Source organism: Stegostoma tigrinum, chromosome 5 (genome assembly GCF_030684315.1).
Source record: "Stegostoma tigrinum isolate sSteTig4 chromosome 5, sSteTig4.hap1, whole genome shotgun sequence".
Classification (NCBI taxonomy): domain Eukaryota; kingdom Metazoa; phylum Chordata; class Chondrichthyes; order Orectolobiformes; family Stegostomatidae; genus Stegostoma; species Stegostoma tigrinum.
The window spans coordinates 24155127-24172271 of NC_081358.1; the positions used below are offsets into that span (position 1 = coordinate 24155127).

At 43.2% G+C, this 17145-nt stretch overlaps 1 protein-coding gene across 6 annotated transcripts in view; it reads right to left on the minus strand.

Moving 5' to 3' along the window:
• zfhx4 (zinc finger homeobox 4) overlaps nt 1-17145 on the minus strand; it is a 353237-nt gene that overhangs the window by 125696 nt on the left and 210396 nt on the right. The gene's annotated exons all lie outside the window — the stretch shown is intronic.

Below are 17145 nucleotides of genomic sequence, written 5' to 3' on the forward strand. Positions count from 1 at the left end.
AGTTCCCATTATCACTACCCCATGTGCACACTTCAGTAATAAAACTACCATCTTCTTTGAACCTTGCACCTGTCTGTGTCACTTGAACATTAAATCAATTTCTCCAAGATGAGGCATGTCCTTTGGAATAGTGCGTGACTTGAAGAATGAACAGCGAGCACAGAGAACAGGGTCAGTTGCTAGAAATAGGAAAGTAGAGGATAAAAGTGGTCCCAGCAAGAGACCAGGGCATTCACAAAGCAACTCCTCTACATTCACCACAGAAAAGTGCTGTGTCATATCAGTGCTTTAAATACAATGTCCTCACTGGAATCTAACACTGGCTATTACCCACAACTACAACTTCCAGAAGGCTGAGAACTGTATTGTCAGTGGCTGGAAAGGAGACCACGATTATGAATATATATCAAGTGTCTTTCAGGCAGGAGCTGAAATTATTGGCAACATCTTGCAGTTGGTTAACCGCTGTAGTGTATGATGTCACTGATACTCATTATTCAAAGACAGCTAAATGCACATCATATTCTTTTGCCAGAGAACAGTAGGAAAAAAGTAAACATGTGCATTTCTAAAGTCTGCAGGCTTTCACCATGTTGCAAGATGCTAGACATTGTATGAACATCAGGGGGGTGTTGTGGATAATGCATATCAACTTTGAGATGCACCGCAACCAGAAGTTACTCTGCTCCTTTCATGTACACAGAAAAACACACAGGCTCGCTGTATCATCTCCATTTAATGTACGATAACAGACCAAAAAGTGTAGCCACTGGCCAACAAGGGCTATTTGCTGGTGAGAGATAATAGGAACTGCAGATGCTGGAGAATCCAAGAAAACAAAATGTGAGGCTGGATGAACACAGCAGGCCAAGCAGCATCTCAGGAGCACAAAAGCGGACGTTTCGGGCCTAGACCCTTCATCAGAGAGGGGGTTGGGGTGAGGGTTCTGGAATAAATAGGGAGAGAGGGGGAGGCGGACCGAAGATGGAGAGAAAAGAAGATAGGTGGAGAGAGTATAGGTGGGGAGGCAGGGAGGGGATAGGTCAGTCCAGGGAAGACGGACAGGTCAAGGAGGTGGGATGAGGTTAGTAGGTAGATGGGGGTGCGGCTTGGGGTGGGAGGAAGGGATGGGTGAGAGGAAGAACAGGTTAGGGAGGCAGAGACAGGTTGTCAGAGATAATCGGAACTGCAGAGGCTCAGAGATAACGCCCTCGACCGCGTCTCCCGCATTTCCCGCAACACATCCCTCACACCCCGCCCCCGCCACAACCGCCCAAAGAGGATCCCCCTCGTTCTCACACACCACCCCACCAACTTCCGGATACAACGCATCATCCTCCGACACTTCTGCCATCTACAATCCGACCCCACTACCCAAGACATTTTTCCATCCCCACCCCTGTCTGCTTTCCGGAGAGACCACTCTCTCCATGACTCCCTTGTTCGCTCCACACTGCCCTCCAACCCCACCACACCCGGCACCTTCCCCTGCAACCGCAGGAAATGCTACACTTGCCCCCACACCTCCTCCCTCACCCCTATCCCAGGCCCCAAGATGACATTCCACATTAAGCAGAGGTTCACCTGCACATCTGCCAATGTGGTATACTGCATCCACTGTACCCGGTGTGGCTTCCTCTACATTGGCGAAACCAAGCGGAGGCTTGGAGACCGCTTTGCAGAACACCTCCGCTCAGTTCGCAACAAACAACTGCACCTCCCAGTCGCAAACCATTTCCACTCCCCCTCCCATTCTTTAGATGACATGTCCATCATGGGCCTCCTGCAGTGCCACAATGATGCCACCCGAAGGTTGCAGGAACAGCAACTCATATTCCGCCTGGGAACCCTGCAACCTAATGGTATCAATGTGGACTTCACCAGTTTCAAAATCTCCCCTTCCCCAACTGCATCCCTAAACCAGCCCAGTTCGTCCCCTCCCCCCACTGCACCACACAACCAGCCCAGCTCCTCCCCTCCACCCACTGCATCCCAAAACCAGTCCAACCTGTCTCTGCCTCCCTAACCTGTTCTTCCTCTCACCCATCCCTTCCTCCCACCCCAAGCTGCACCCCCATCTACCTACTAACCTCATCCCACCTCCTTGATCTGTCCGTCTTCCCTGGACTGACCTATCCCCTCCCTACCTCCCCACCTATACTCTCTCCACCTATCTTCTTTTCTCTCCATCTTCGGTCCAACTCCCCCTCTCTCCCTATTTATTCCAGAACCCTCATCCCATCCCCCTCTCTGATGAAGGGTCCAGGCCTGAAACGTCAGCTTTTGTGCTCCTGAGATGCTGCTTGGCCTGCTGTGTTCATCCAGCCTCACATTTTGTTTTCTTTCTTCTATTTGCTGGTGATAATGGTTTGTGACACTGACATACATGCTTACATACACCCCACAAAAGCATGTGAGCAGTATGCAATGCAAGTCATTTTGCCAAATAAAATGTGACAGAACAAACCACTTGAGTTTTGGATAGACAAGGGGATTTAAAAAATGTCATAATATTGGTTAAAATGGACAGATTATATGCTTGAAAGACCAGCAAAGTAGGACAAATGGATTGATCCCAGGAGCAAACAAGCTTCACTCTCTGTGCAGGGAGTGTGATATAGATTCCCAATGAATTGAGAAACTGACAGAACATAAGATTTGTAGGGAAATTACTAAAGTACAGAAAGAAAAGAGCAGTAATAGTTTTTAAATGCACTGATTTCATTCTGTTAATATCAGTGTAAAAGGTGTACAGGGCTCAAAATTCTCAAAATGCATTCAGGAGAAATTTTAGAAGCCCCATGAGAAGTACTAGTTTTGTACCTCATTTTCAGGAATGAAGCTGGGCAGTAGAAATGGATATTGGTGGAAGAACTTTTTAGTGGTAATGATCTGCATTTAGTTAGATTTAGCAAAGTTATGGATTAAGACACAAATAGACAAAGATGAAAGATTATAAATTAAGTAATGGCCAATTTTACTAAACTGAAATATAATTTTCCAAGAAACAAACAGAGTTAGCTACTAGGAGATATCACTGTCAGGAGTATGAAGCATTTGAGGAAAATAAAAGGGTGAAGGATCTGCAAGTGGAGTTACAATAAGGGAAAGTGTGAAATTGTCCATTTTGGCAAAGAACTTTAAAAAAAATATAAATAGTGAGAGGTTACAGAGCTCAGATTTGGGTGTCCTCGTGCATGAATCACTTTAGAACGCAGGGACAGCAAATAATCAGGAATGCGAATAAATGCTATATTTCGTTACAAAGGAATTGAATGCAAGAGCAGGGAGTTTATGGTTCTGTTACACAGGGCATTGGTGGAGATCACATCTGGTTTATTGTGTACAGTACTGGTTACATACGGAAGGATGTTAAGGTGTTGGAAGCAGTTCAGAGAAGGTTTACTAGATTAATACCTGGAATGAGTGGGTTGCCTTATCAGCAAAGCCTATGCAGGCTGAGATTATTGATTTGCTCACTGAGCTGGCTTGTTCTCATTCAGACGTTTCATCACCATGCTAGGTGACATCATCAGTGGAGCCTTCAATGAAGCAATGTTATTCTACTCTGCTCAGAATTTATATTGTCCGGTCCATTATGGTGAGTAGCGTCATTTCCGGTTCTGTTCTGTATGGGTTTGTATGGGGGTTCCAATTCTATGTGTTTATTGATTGCATTATGGGTAGAGAACCATGCCTCTAGGAATTCCCGTGCATGTCTATGTTTGGCTTGAGCTGCTGTGGCTACCTTGTCCCAGTTAAATTGATAGCCTTCATTGCCTGAGTGTGCCAATATTAAGGAGAGTTCGACGTGCTGTTTTGCTACGAGCCGATATTCACGTATTCTGATGGCTAGTTTCCTTCCTGTCAGTCCTATGTAATGTTTGTGGTAGCCATTGCATGGTATTTTGTAAACCATGTTGGTTCTGTGTGTTGTGGAACTGGGGTCTTTAATCCTTGAAAATATTTGTCGCAGAGTGGCTGTGGGCTTGTGGTCCACGAAGATTACCAGTGGTCTTAGGAGTCTTGTTGTCAGTTCTGATATGTTCTTGATGTAGGACATACTGCGTCCTCCTGTTGTTGTCTTTTTACTCAGTATCTGCAGATGAAGTTGTGGGGATAGCCATTTATAGCAAGAATTTTGTACAAGATTCCTAAGACCACTAGGAATTATGGCAGCCCACAAGCCCACAGCCACTCTACGACAAACACTTACAAGGATTCACGATCTCCATTCCCATAACATGTAGGACCAACGTGGTTTACAAAATACCATGCAACGACTACCACAAACATTACATAGGACAGACAGGAAGGAAACTAGCCACCAGAATACATGAGCACCACTAGCAGTAAAATGGCACAATGAACTCTCCTTAACAGCAGTACACCCAGACAATGAAGGCCATCAGTTTAACTGGGACAACGTAACCATAGTAGCCCAAATCAAACATAGACATGCACGGGAATTCCTAGAGGCATGGTTCTCCGCCCATAATGCAATCAACATTCACAAAGAATTGGACCCCATATACAAACCCATACAGATCAAAACTGGAAATGACACTAATCACCATAACGGACCGGACAGTATAAATTCCAAGCGGAATAGAACAACTTCGCTTCATTGGAGGCTCTACTGATGACATCACCTGGCACGATGACAAAATGTCTGAAAGAGAACAAGCCAGCTCTGAGCTGCAGATCTTTGCCAAAACTCTAAGCTATACAGGCTGCACCTGTATCCTTCGGAGTTTAGAAATTTCAGAATTGAGGTAATTAAAACATAAGATCCTGAGCAGGTTTGATCAGATCAATGTGGAAAGTATGTTTCCTCTTTGGGAGAATCTAGAACTAGAAGTTACAGCTTAAAAAGTAAGCTGTTGCCCATGTAAGACAGAGGAAGAAACAGGACAGGAAAAGATGGAGGAGTGTTTTTGGAATTCCCTTCTACAAAAGCAAGGGATGCAGAATCTTTAAATATTTTAAAGACAGGGTTAGATTGTTTGTGGATTACCAAAGGGATAAAAGATCATCGGGGCATGCAGGATTGAGGTTATAATCAGATCTAATCGAATAGCAGATCAGACTCAAAGGGCTAAGTGGGCTACTGTTTTTCCTTATTCAAGTGTTTGTAAAGAAAGAAATAGAGGGGGATCACACACAAACTACTCCCACAAAAAATAAGGTCAGGATTGCTCAATCTTGACGCCCCAATTGTCAATGAGTTTAGGACAGGACAAAAAAAAGAGTTTTGTGTCAGAAACAGAGGTCATTACTGCATAGTCTAGAATATAGAAAATTCAGGGGTGAATTAAGGAAATTAGGAAAACGTGAAAGAAGAAACTAGTGATGCCCAACTGTGTTTTATAAATGTACAGAGAGCAACAGGATAGTGGAAGCTGCGATCATCGTTTTCGAATTCTTCCTGGCAACAGGCATGATGCCAGGGGAGTCGAGGACTATTACAACCATAAAATTGTTTCCTTAAAAGAAAGGAAAAGATCAAGTACTTACAGGTTAGTTTGACATTGGTAATGTGCAAATTAATAAAAATAAAATGAGCCGCTGCATCAATTATAATTTGGCAAGGTACACATAAATCATGGATTTGCCTGCTGAGAATATCTGGCTTGATAATGGACTTGATAGATATTAGCAGTGCTTCTGATAAAAGGTCCCCCTTGAGATTGTTGGCTTGCTCGCCGAGCTGGCTGGTTATCCTACAGACGTTTCGTCTCTATGTTAGGTAACATCATCAGTGCAACCTCCGATGAAACGATGTCTCTTGGCAGATTGGTCAGAACAGCTCAAACCTATGGGACTCAAGGGTGAGTGATGACTTGTATCCAAAACTGACTCAGTGGCAGGAAGCAAAGGATAGTAGCCAATAATTGGTTTTGTGACCAAGATGCTAATTCCCGTGAGATTCCAAATGGTTCAATACATGGGTCCTTTGTTTCTCATGGTGTATATATAGGGATCAATGAATTACTCTCAAATGTAAGAAATGTGATGAATAAATTGGCTGATTATACAAAAATTGGTTACATGGGTGATAGCAAGGAAGGAGACAGACTGAAGTATGAATCTAACTGCGCAGAGAAAACTGTAAAACAGAATTCAACCTGGATTAGCATAGTACAGATAAAGAGAAACAAACACATAACAAAGAGGATGTAGGATTTGTGAAGTCTCGAGGGCATGAACCTAAATCTCTGAAGGCAGACAGACAGGTAGATATGGTGGTTAAGAAGGCACCATAGAATGTATTTTATTAGCTGAGGCAGAGAGAAGTGTTTTACCAGCTCTACATAAAATATATAAAAACACCGGTACTGTTCCCAACTCTTTGGCCGTTACATCGATGACTGCATCAGTGTTGTATCTTGAACTCAGACCGAACTGGAGCAGTTCATTGACTTAGCTAACAACTTCTACCCTATCTTCAAATTTGCTTGGTCTATCACAGACACCTCTCTCCCTTTTTTGACCTCTCCGTTTCCATTTCCAGTGACAGTTTACAGACCAACATTTACTATAAACCCACAGACTTCCATAGCTACCTGGGCTACACCTCTTCCTACCCTGTATCCGCAAAAACTCTATCCCGTTTTTGTAATTCCTCCGTGTCCATTGCATTACCCTGACAAGGAGATATTCTACTCCCAAGCATCCCTGCTGACCGCCTTTTTCAAACAATGCTCATTTCCCCCTCTATCTTCCAGGCAGCCCCCCACCATGCCTCCTCCATTCCCTGCTCCATAGCTCTTAACCAAACTCCCAAAACATAACAAAGATAGGGTCCCCCTTGTCCTTACTTTCCACTCCACCAGCCTCCGCAAACAACATATCGTCCTCAAATACTTCTGCCAACTCCAATCAGAACCTACCATCCAGAACATATTCCACTCCACTCCCCACCCCTCTCTGCCTTCCGCAAGGACCATTCCGTTACCACTCCTTAGTTCATGCCACATTCCCCATCGCCCACTCCAACCCTGACTGCCGCTCCATCCCCCGAAACTGTAAAAGATGCAACACCTGTCCACACACCACCTCCCTCACCTCCATCCAGGGCCCTAAAGAGTCCTTTCAGCTGAGACAGAGCTTCACCTGCATCTCCTCCAACCAGGTCTACTGCATCCAGTGCTCCCAATAAGCTCTTCTCTACGCCCGTGAGACCAAACATCGGCTTGGTCATCGTTTCACCAAGCATCTTTGCCTGGCTGGTAACCTACCTTCCCAGTCACTGCCCATTTCAACTCTTCCAACCCCCATCCCTGTCCCCAACTCCTCCTCCGACACGCCTGTCCTCCAGTGTCGCAGCGACTTCAAACTCAAATTTGAAGAAAAACACCTTATCCTCCACTCGGGGACCCTACAGCCTGGAGGACTCAACACAGTTCTCCAACTACAAATTACTTTCCCACCTATACCCCGACTTCATTTCCAGCCCCACCTCCTCCCTTCCAGCCCACCTTCTGACCCTCCCTTCTAGCTACCAACTGGATTCATCCCTCCCATCGATCAACCAAGCTACGCCAATTGCCACTGTCCACCTATCACAATGACACCATGACCTCCTCACCCCACTCCCCCCACCGCCGGCTTTATCTGCAGCTCCCCCTACCACCACATCCATCCCGAAGAAGGGTAATATCTGAAACATTGACTTCTCCTTGCCTCTAGATGCTGCCTGGCTTGCAGTGTTCTTTCAGCCTCCTGTTTGTCTAACCTACATGGAATACCAACTGAACTGCTGCTAAAGCGCTATTGTAATGATACTAATGGTTTTATGACGTGTATTTTGTCCTGGTCTCTTTTGGAAGAGAGGCTTTAAAACAGAAGCACTGAGCTGGCTATTTGAATCCAATAAGGTAAACATCTTGAGAGGACTTAACTTTTTTTTAAGCTGGAAAAATAGAAGCAATCTGAATGAATAGTGTCAAGCTCCCACTGAACCAGGGTTTTTAGTTTTAGTTTTCCAGTAGCAATTTCTGGGATCTTGAAGCTGGGTTTGGAAGCTGCAGTACATCTCTCCTTGTTACTCCATCTCACTCTCTCACACAAAATATATTTTCCCCTTGGGTTGGACAACTGCATGTGAGAGACAATCTGTTTTACTGAATTTGCCTTTGCCAAGTGTGTGCTTATGAGATGTTACTGTATTGGAACAGTTACTGTTTAGTAGTTAAATAATCTATTATTCTGTTTCGATTTCCAATCAAGTTTGTTCATTCCCATTTTTTTCTTTTATTGTATTTTAGTTATAGTGAATGAGTTGAGTGTCTTGCTTCAAGACTGTTAGTTTGACCAATCTAATTGCAATCGAAATGCAATGCCTGGGGCTTGCCTTTAAAATAATAAAAATATCGGGCCTAGGCTATCTTCTTAATTATTTTAATGGAGTTAGATGTGGTCCATAATATAATGTATGGATCTAGTTAACACACTGAATGAAGTATGTGATCACATCTGAGAGGATATGGAAGAAATTTAGAATGATGTTGCCAGGAATGGAGAATTTTAGAAGACTAAATAGGCTGTGGTCGTGGTCTTTGGAAGAGAAGCATAGGCAAGCTTAAATTGAAGTGTATAAAATTGATTGTGGCTGGATAAAATGGATCTTTTATCTCCCTGAGCAGACAAGTCAATACAAAGGGGCGTAGATTTAAAGTATATCAGTGGATGGAGTAGAGAAGTATTAAGAAGAACTTCTGTCACTCAGAGACCACCCCCTTGAAGGCAGAACACTTCTGTCCTCAGTATTCTTCAACCAAGGCTTGAAGAGCCAAAGGCGTTCTTCCAGTTTGCCCACTCCCATGTTGTGCCATGATTATGTCTGTTCCATTTCAGAATGAGTTTCAAAATGACTTGCTTTAACTGCTTTAAAAGATGCTGGCTGGCTTAAACTATTGTATGTCAGCTTTAAATGGTATGAGTCTGTCAAATGTTTGAACCATTTGCTGAAGCATTCAGCCACTCGTCAGTCCAGTTAGTGCTGGAGGCAAATTGCACTCATGTTAATCTGCACCAATGAATTTAGCATGCAGATTGCATTTGAAGCAAGTTATACATGTTAACATTATTTATGCTCATTTTGGGTAGTGCTATCAAATTTTGTCCCCTTCACATATTTAAAAACAAACATTTAATGGGCATCAATCTGTTCCTTTCTTTTCTGTTATCCATTAAAGTTTAATTTGGTCCCTTCCAACATTTCACTTATTCTGACTTTTATTCCCCTTTTCTACCATCAGTTTGGAGATGGTACCAATATATTTAAGAAAAGCTTTTGATGATATTACTCCAAGTGCATTCTGCCAACAGGGACCTAAATCTCTCTGCATTGTCCCAGTCCATCAAAATCCCTTGAAAACATTTAGCACCCAAAGTCAACTGGAAAGCAAAATGTGTTACTGTTGAAAGTATGAACAGTCAGTTGAAATATCAAAAAGTGGAGAAAATATTCAAATATTATTATGAGCTGTACTTGTTTGTTTTATTACATATTGTGGTTTCTGCTTACAAGATTTTTTGATTAAAAAAATTAATTACTATTGAAATCTTTACCAACATTGTACAAACTGTTGACATTATTGGAGTTTTAATTCAATCAATCAGCTTGCCCCCTTGGTATATGTGTAAAACTAACTTCTTTAGACCTGGATATTGGTTTAAACTGACACTTTGCACAAAGCTTCACAGTTTAGCTACTGAATTCGTCTTTGTTTCAGAAAGACCTAAACTCCAAGCACAGAGAACTGTGCAGTTTATTTAAGGGAATAGCAAATGATGCCTCAAACATTTAAATTCCTTCCGTCCGCTCGTGTCTACTTACTATTTCTAGCAGACACTCAGTATATATTTCATAAATCTAAACCTCATCAATCTCACAACATTCTTCACATCCTTTATGTTTACCTTTAGTGCTGATGAGTCTGGTGGACTCTGGACAGGAAATTAGATGAACACTTGGCAAAAGCAGTTATAGAGAAACAAATAGAAGTTCACACCATTGACTTTAAAAAAGAAATCCAGTTTGTTCAAAGCTTTAAGTTTATGAAGTTGCATCATATTATGTCAGGATCTTGCAAACTAGTTAGGAATTAATGGTAAAAAAAATGGTGATCTAACAGTGATCCTCATGACTTCAACAGATGTTCAGCTGGAGAAACAATAAACAGTGTCTCTGCTTGTGTGTAGCTGAACATCACTCATCTGCACAGCTCAAAATACAACCTGTCCCTAAAGAACCACTTGGATTATACATCTCAGTAAACTGTATTTAGAACTGTTGACATCAGCTAGGATGTCGTCCATACTATAAACTGCATTTGAACTAATAAATGGCAGCAATACCTAAACACTTCAAACAATGCCTGAACTTTTGTTTTCTCTCTCTTGCCAGCATTTATCATAAAATAGGCACAGATTCTGTGAATTACTTTTGGGAAATTTCATTTGCTTATTGTGGTAAACATATTTCAAAATAATATTACCCAATGCAAAACTGACTAGATGACATCTGACTGTGGGGTGCGAACCAGAGACTCAAGCCACAGTTCATGCCTGAAGAATTCAAACAGGATCACGTGAGATTTGTCTGCTATGCTTTTGTTGTTTGTTACAATAAAGCTGCAGGTCTCAGCAGAGGCAACCCGCCGGTCCCAACACCTCAGCCTAGTGGAGGACAGAGCAATTTTAGGAAAGTGAAAGAAGCTTTCAGTTTTAATTTGGAGGCAAGAGAAGAAGCCTTACTCCAGTTAGAAAAAAAACCCAAAAATTCTGCAGATGCTGGACATCTGAAATATAAACAGGAAATAACTGGGAACACTCAGTAGGCTGGCAGCATCAATGGAGAGAGTAGCAGGGTTAAAAGTTGCAATTTCACCACATTATTCTCTGATGAAATGGAGGCCCCATTTTCAGGCTCCTGAAACTGACCTCTGGAAAAACATGCTTCCTGATTATTCTTTGGCAAAGCAAACCAATTAAAACTGCGCCCCTGGGCTCCTCAACCAACAAGGAAAGGTCAGTGGAACAAGGTTGTCATTTTGTTAGAGAAAAAGATTTTTATTCAAAAGAAGGGATCACGGCACTTTTCAGAAAAGCTCATCAACACCTTCTGGATTTTCCAGGCTGTAGATCTTCCAAAGTTGCCTCTTCCCTACAGTGCACTCTTACCTGGGTGTCATGCTGAAAGTCGGTGTGGTGGGGTTTCCCAATGATGGAGGAAGAGGAGAGTGTTTTTTCTGAAATATGCATGGATGGAAGTGGCCAAGGAAGTGAGTACCAGCATTCAATCCAATTCGACCTGGAAGCGGTACACCAACAGGATGCAGGGGTGCACAGCTCAGGCCAGCTCACCTTCAGGTCCACACATTCCTCTCTTTCCAAGCATTCAGATCCCTATCTAAGTGGAAAGATGATGGTCTGATGGTTTTAAATCACTAGATTATTAGATTGCGATCCAAGTAACTTCTGGGAACCTGGGTTTGAATGCTGCTACAGGCAATGGTGGAATTTAAATTTGATTTTAAAAAAGGCTAATCTGGAATTAAGAGTCTGTTGATGGCCATGAGACTGTTGCCAGTGTCAAAAAACATACCTGGTTCACTAATGTCTTTTACAGGAGAAAATCTGCCATCCTTACCTGGTTCGGTCTAGGTGTACCTTCAACCTAAGCAACGTGATTGACTATCAATTGCTCTGAGCCATGAAGAACGGGCAATAAACATTGGCCTAGTAAGTGACACCTTCATCCCCTGATTTATATTTAAAAAATGGTATTACCATCAGTAAATTTCTCACTAGTAACATTCTGGGGGTTATCATTGACCCAGAAAGTCAATTGGACCAAACCTACAATAATTGGTCAGAGGCTAGGATCCTGCAAACAGCAATTCATCGTCTGACTCCCAAAAGCGTGTCCACCATCTGGAAAGCACAAGTCAGGAGTTTGACGGAATGTTGCCTAGTTTCCTGAATGAGAGTGGCTCCACAATGTTCAAGAAACTTAACATCATCCAAGACAACACAGTGGTTTGATCATTACGATGCCCCCAATCCTCAACATTCACTCCTTGTGCTACCAAAGGCAGAGTTGGTAGTGGTATGTACCATGAGCTTTCTCCAATAGCACCTGTCCATCCTGTGATCTCTACCACCTGATGAGCAACCAACACCAATATCCCAGAAAGAATGAAAAAATTCAGCACAGCAATTAGCACCTTGATCCCACTCCCAGAATGGCTGTTGCCATTTTGAACTGAAACATCCACTGGGGACATACAAATGCATAATTATTCTAGGTATACTATTTTAGGTGTCTTGCGATAGGCTAATCAGACTGTTACAGTTTGTCATTATAAAAGTAGCACATTGTCAGATTTGATTGTTTGAGATCTAACTCTCTAAGCTGGGTGTTGCCCTATATGTGAGTATCAGTTCAACTCTGTTTTGACACTCAGGATCTCAGTGTTCTTCCAAGCAGTTCTGTCATCCAACGAATTTGAAAATTTTAAGCTGCACGCTAGACAAAGTGTTATACACTGGTACATTATAAATAACATAAACCAAACTATTTGTCATTCTACGGCTAACACAAGCCAGCCTGAACATGTCAGAAATTAAGTTGTGAAGATGATCGAAGGATCAGTTTGCAAAGTGTGTTAAGACAGGATCAGGGAGTAGGCAAAAAAAATTGACAAATGCAAATATAATGTAGGAAAATGCAAGCTTTTGTCCACTTCAATAGGAAGAATAGAAAATCGGCATATTATTTAAGTGGAAATAGATCGCAGAACTAAGATACAGAGGGCTCTGGACATTCTAGTATACAAACCATAATACATTAGTGCACAGGAAAGTGGTAATGGAAGGCAAATTGATTATCATTAACTGCAAGGAGAATAAAATTTAAAAGTGGAAATGTTTTGCAGTTGTGCAGGGCCTTGATGAGAACACATTTCGTGTGCTGCATTCACGATATTATCATAGATCACTGAATCCCTACAGTGCTGAAACAGGCCCTTTGGTTCAATAAGTCCACCACACCGACCCTCAAAGCATCCCACCCAGACCCATCCTGCTATAACCAACACATCCCTGAACACTATGAGCAATTTAGCATTGTCAATCCACCTAGCCTGCACAGCTTTGGACTGTGGGAAGAAACCCACGCAGACATGGAGAGAATGTGCAACCTCCACACAGACAATCACCTGAGGGTAGAATCAAACCTGGGTTCCTGGTGCTGTGAGGCTGCAGTGTTAACCACTGAGCTACCGTGTCTTTATTTTAAAAAATGATGTAAAAGCATTGGAAGCAGTTTATCAGACTGATATCTGGGATGAGGGATATTTTCTTGGGGGAAGTTATTTTATGAAGACAGATTGGAAAAAATAGGCATGTATCCACTGGAGGTTAAGGTAAAAATGTTCTGCTGTGTTCATCCAGCTCTACACCTTGTTATCTCAGATTCTCCAGCATCTGCAGATCCTATTACCTCGAAGAGTATCCCTACTGTTTTCCCTGTACCACCTATGACCGTGTTGCCAAATTCCAAATAAACACCATCTACAAGTTCGCTGATGACACCACCGTAGAGGGATGAATATCTAACAGCAACATGTCGAAATACAGAAGGGAGATAGAGGGCTTGGTAACATGGGGCAATCTGTTTCTCAATGTTGGCAACACTAAAGAACTGATCATCAACTTCAGAAAGAAAGGAGGAGAGCATGCCCCCATCTATATTAACAAAACTGAGCTGGAGAGAGTGAAGAGCATCAAGTTCCTCGGAGAGACGATAACCGACCACCTGTCCTGGACTTCCCATGTAAATGCGACAGTCAAGATGACACAACAACGCCTTTTCTTCCTCAGGTGGCTCGGGAAATTTAGCATGTTCATAAGATCCCTCACCAACGTCTACAGATGCACCACTGAAAGAATACTGCCAAGTGCATAATGGCCTGGTGTGGCAACTGCTCTGCCCAGGACCATAAGAAACTACAGAAGGTGTGTGCACAGCCCAGACCATCACATAAGCCTACCTTCCATCCATGGACTTTATTTACATGGCCCGTTGCTGTGGAAAGGCGGCCATCATCAAAAACCCTTCACAGCCCGGTAATGACCTCGTTCAACCTTTCTGTCAGCCAGAAGACACAGAAGCCTTAATGCACACATACATGCAGGTTCAGGAACCTGAAGAAGAGTCTAGGCCCAAAACATCAGCCTTCCTGCTCCTCAGATGCTGCTTGGCCTGCTGTGTTCATCCAGCTCTACACCTTGTTATCTCAGATTCTCCAGCATCTGCAGTTCCTACTATCTCTGGTTCTGGAACAGTTTCTTTCTAGATGTTATCAGACTGTTGAATGGACTCTAGCCTCAAATAATGTAACCTGCAATGTAACCTGTATGCCTCTAAATCTTTTTGATTTGTACATTCTTTGCTTGCTGTGATCTGCCTACACGGGTGGCCAATGCAAACAGGACCCAGGACCCTGATGCAGTGTTGCAAAAAATTCAATTATCACAAGTGAGTGAGATAAGTGAATGTATTTTTGAAAGTCAATTGATCCATGAACCTTAGGTAGTGCTCAATGTCCCACAACCTCATGACTCATCTACCAAAACTCTCCAGTGATCTTAACTTGTAAGTAGTGAAAAATCATAGCCTCATCTTGTCCTCCCACCCATATCTCTCAGCTTGCACACACTGCCAGCTATTCAACCAAAACAGCTACATCACCCAACGCAGTCCACCATACTCACTGACATTGACCTGCAAGAGAGGGAGCAAAGTGACACCAAACTGAAGGTAGCAGGAACAAACTGGTGTAGAACATACAATGTTTCTGGTCCTTGCATTCATGAAGGAGTTGGAGTTACTGTGATTGAGGTCTGGGCCATTGGCAGGGTGGGGACACTAGAAGACAAATGCGTTTATTCTTCACCCTCTTTTCACACACACTCCTTGCTCACCTCACAAATTTCTTCGATTTTACAAACTGCAGATGCTTTAAACCTGCACCAGCTAGGAGCAACTTACTGCAGATGCTGGAATCTGTATGAAAAACAAGAAATGCTGAAAATCACAGCGGGTCAGCCAATGTCCATGGAGAGGGAGCAAGCTAGAATCATCTAGACTCGAAACGTTAGCTTGCTCTCTCTCCAAGGATGCTGCCTGACCCGCTGTGATCTCCAGCATTTCTTCACTTTAAACATGCACCTCTGGGCTTTCGCCTCTTCTCTAAGTATAAATTCACTCTTGTGTCTTTTCCTTTTTAGATACCCAAGAACTACCAACAGTAAAGATAATTGTGCTAAGGAGAAAATTTTAAAGATGATAACTGATGAGGAAACACCTTCATTTGATCCCACGCTTTCAGTCACCAACTCAATACTCGCATAGGCATCACTGAAAAGATTAGAGGGGAATTTATGCCCTTTCTAAGGACAACAGCATTTTGCCTCCCAGTGCTGCTACTGTACCCTTGCTGTTTGTTGCTCATGAGCCAGTTATCCTGACTGCTACTCCCTTCAACTGAAGTAGAGCAGTCTTTGGTCATCCAGACCCAGACTTGCTGAAGTTCATAGTGCAAGATCAGTCCTTCCCCACCCACCCTGTGAGAATCAGCAGCCTTTCACCAGCAGTTTTGTCCTGATTGGGTATCACAGCGCAGAAGCACTATGGTAGGCAAAGCTAAAAAAAAGACAGATATCAACAGGATGCACAAAGGTGATTAGTTGACTTTTCTATGGAATATTGAAATGCTTAATTGATAAAGGTGGTTTTGAATGTTTGCTTTGGAGTAGTTTGTCTTTCCACTGTATGATCAAGAGGCCACGTGATTGGAGTGCAAAGTTTAGTGAATGGGAAATTGAGAGAGTGTTCACCGATTCTGCAGATAGACAGGCAAGCTGATTAGAATGTGGCTGTGTCCACTGCCTTCTCCCTTCCAGTGCATAGTGTTCATGCTGCCCCCAGTATGTGGCTTGTGCACTGCAGTTGTGAGATGGTCAATAGGTAGTCATCACCATCCAGTTGCCATCCTTGAGTTTCACAAATTGGGTCAAATGCAAGTGGTTTTGTGGACTGGCACAGATTAAAGATATCATGACTACATCCAGGATATTGGGCATTTCCCATCATGCTGTAAAACCATGTGCGTGCATCACTTGAGGGAGTGGGACAATTTGTGATTACAGATGACCTAGCAGTATTATTGCTAAATCATTAATCTAGGATACCAAGGGAATCCTAGATTCAAATGGCACAATTGAATTCAGTCAGAATCTGGAATTAAGAGTCTAACAATGAAACTGTTGTCGATGGTCAGAAAGACACATGTGGTTCACTAATGCCCTGTTGGGAAGGAAATGTGTGACCCCAGACCCACAGCAATATGGCTGACTCAACTGACCCTCTGGGCAATTAGGGATGGGCAATAAATGCTGGCCCAGCTAGTGATACCTCCATTCCATGATGAATAAAGAAAATAAATTTATATCTCTGCATTTAAAAGTGGCAATTCAAGACAATGTGCGTGCAATCAATGATTCCCTACACAGTGAAGTCTGCTTTACAGGTAAAACCACATGTTCACTCTACCCAAGATAATAAAATGTGAGGCTGGATGAACACAGCAGGCCCAGCAGCATCTCAGGAGCACAAAAGCTGACGTTTCGGGCCTAGACCCTTCATCAGAGAGGGGGATGGGGAGAGGGAACTGGAATAAATAGGGAGAGAGGGGGAGGCGGACCGAAGATGGAGAGTAAAGAAGATAGGTGGAGAGAGTATAAGTGGGGAGGTAGGGAGGGGATAGGTCAGTCCAGGGAAGACGGACAGGTCAAGGAGGTGGGATGAGGTTAGTAGGTAGATGGGGGTGTGGCTTGGGGTGGGAGGAAGGGATGGGTGAGAGGAAGAACCGGGTAGGGAGGCAGAGACAGGTTGGACTGGTTTTGGGATGCAGTGGGTGGGGGGGAAGAGCTGGGCTGGTTGTGTGGTGCAGTGGGGGGAGGGGACGAACTGGGCTGGTTTTAGGATGCAGTTGGGGAAGGGGAGATTTTGAAACTGGTGAAGTCCACATTGATACTATTAGGCTGCAGGGTTCCCAAGCGGAATATGAG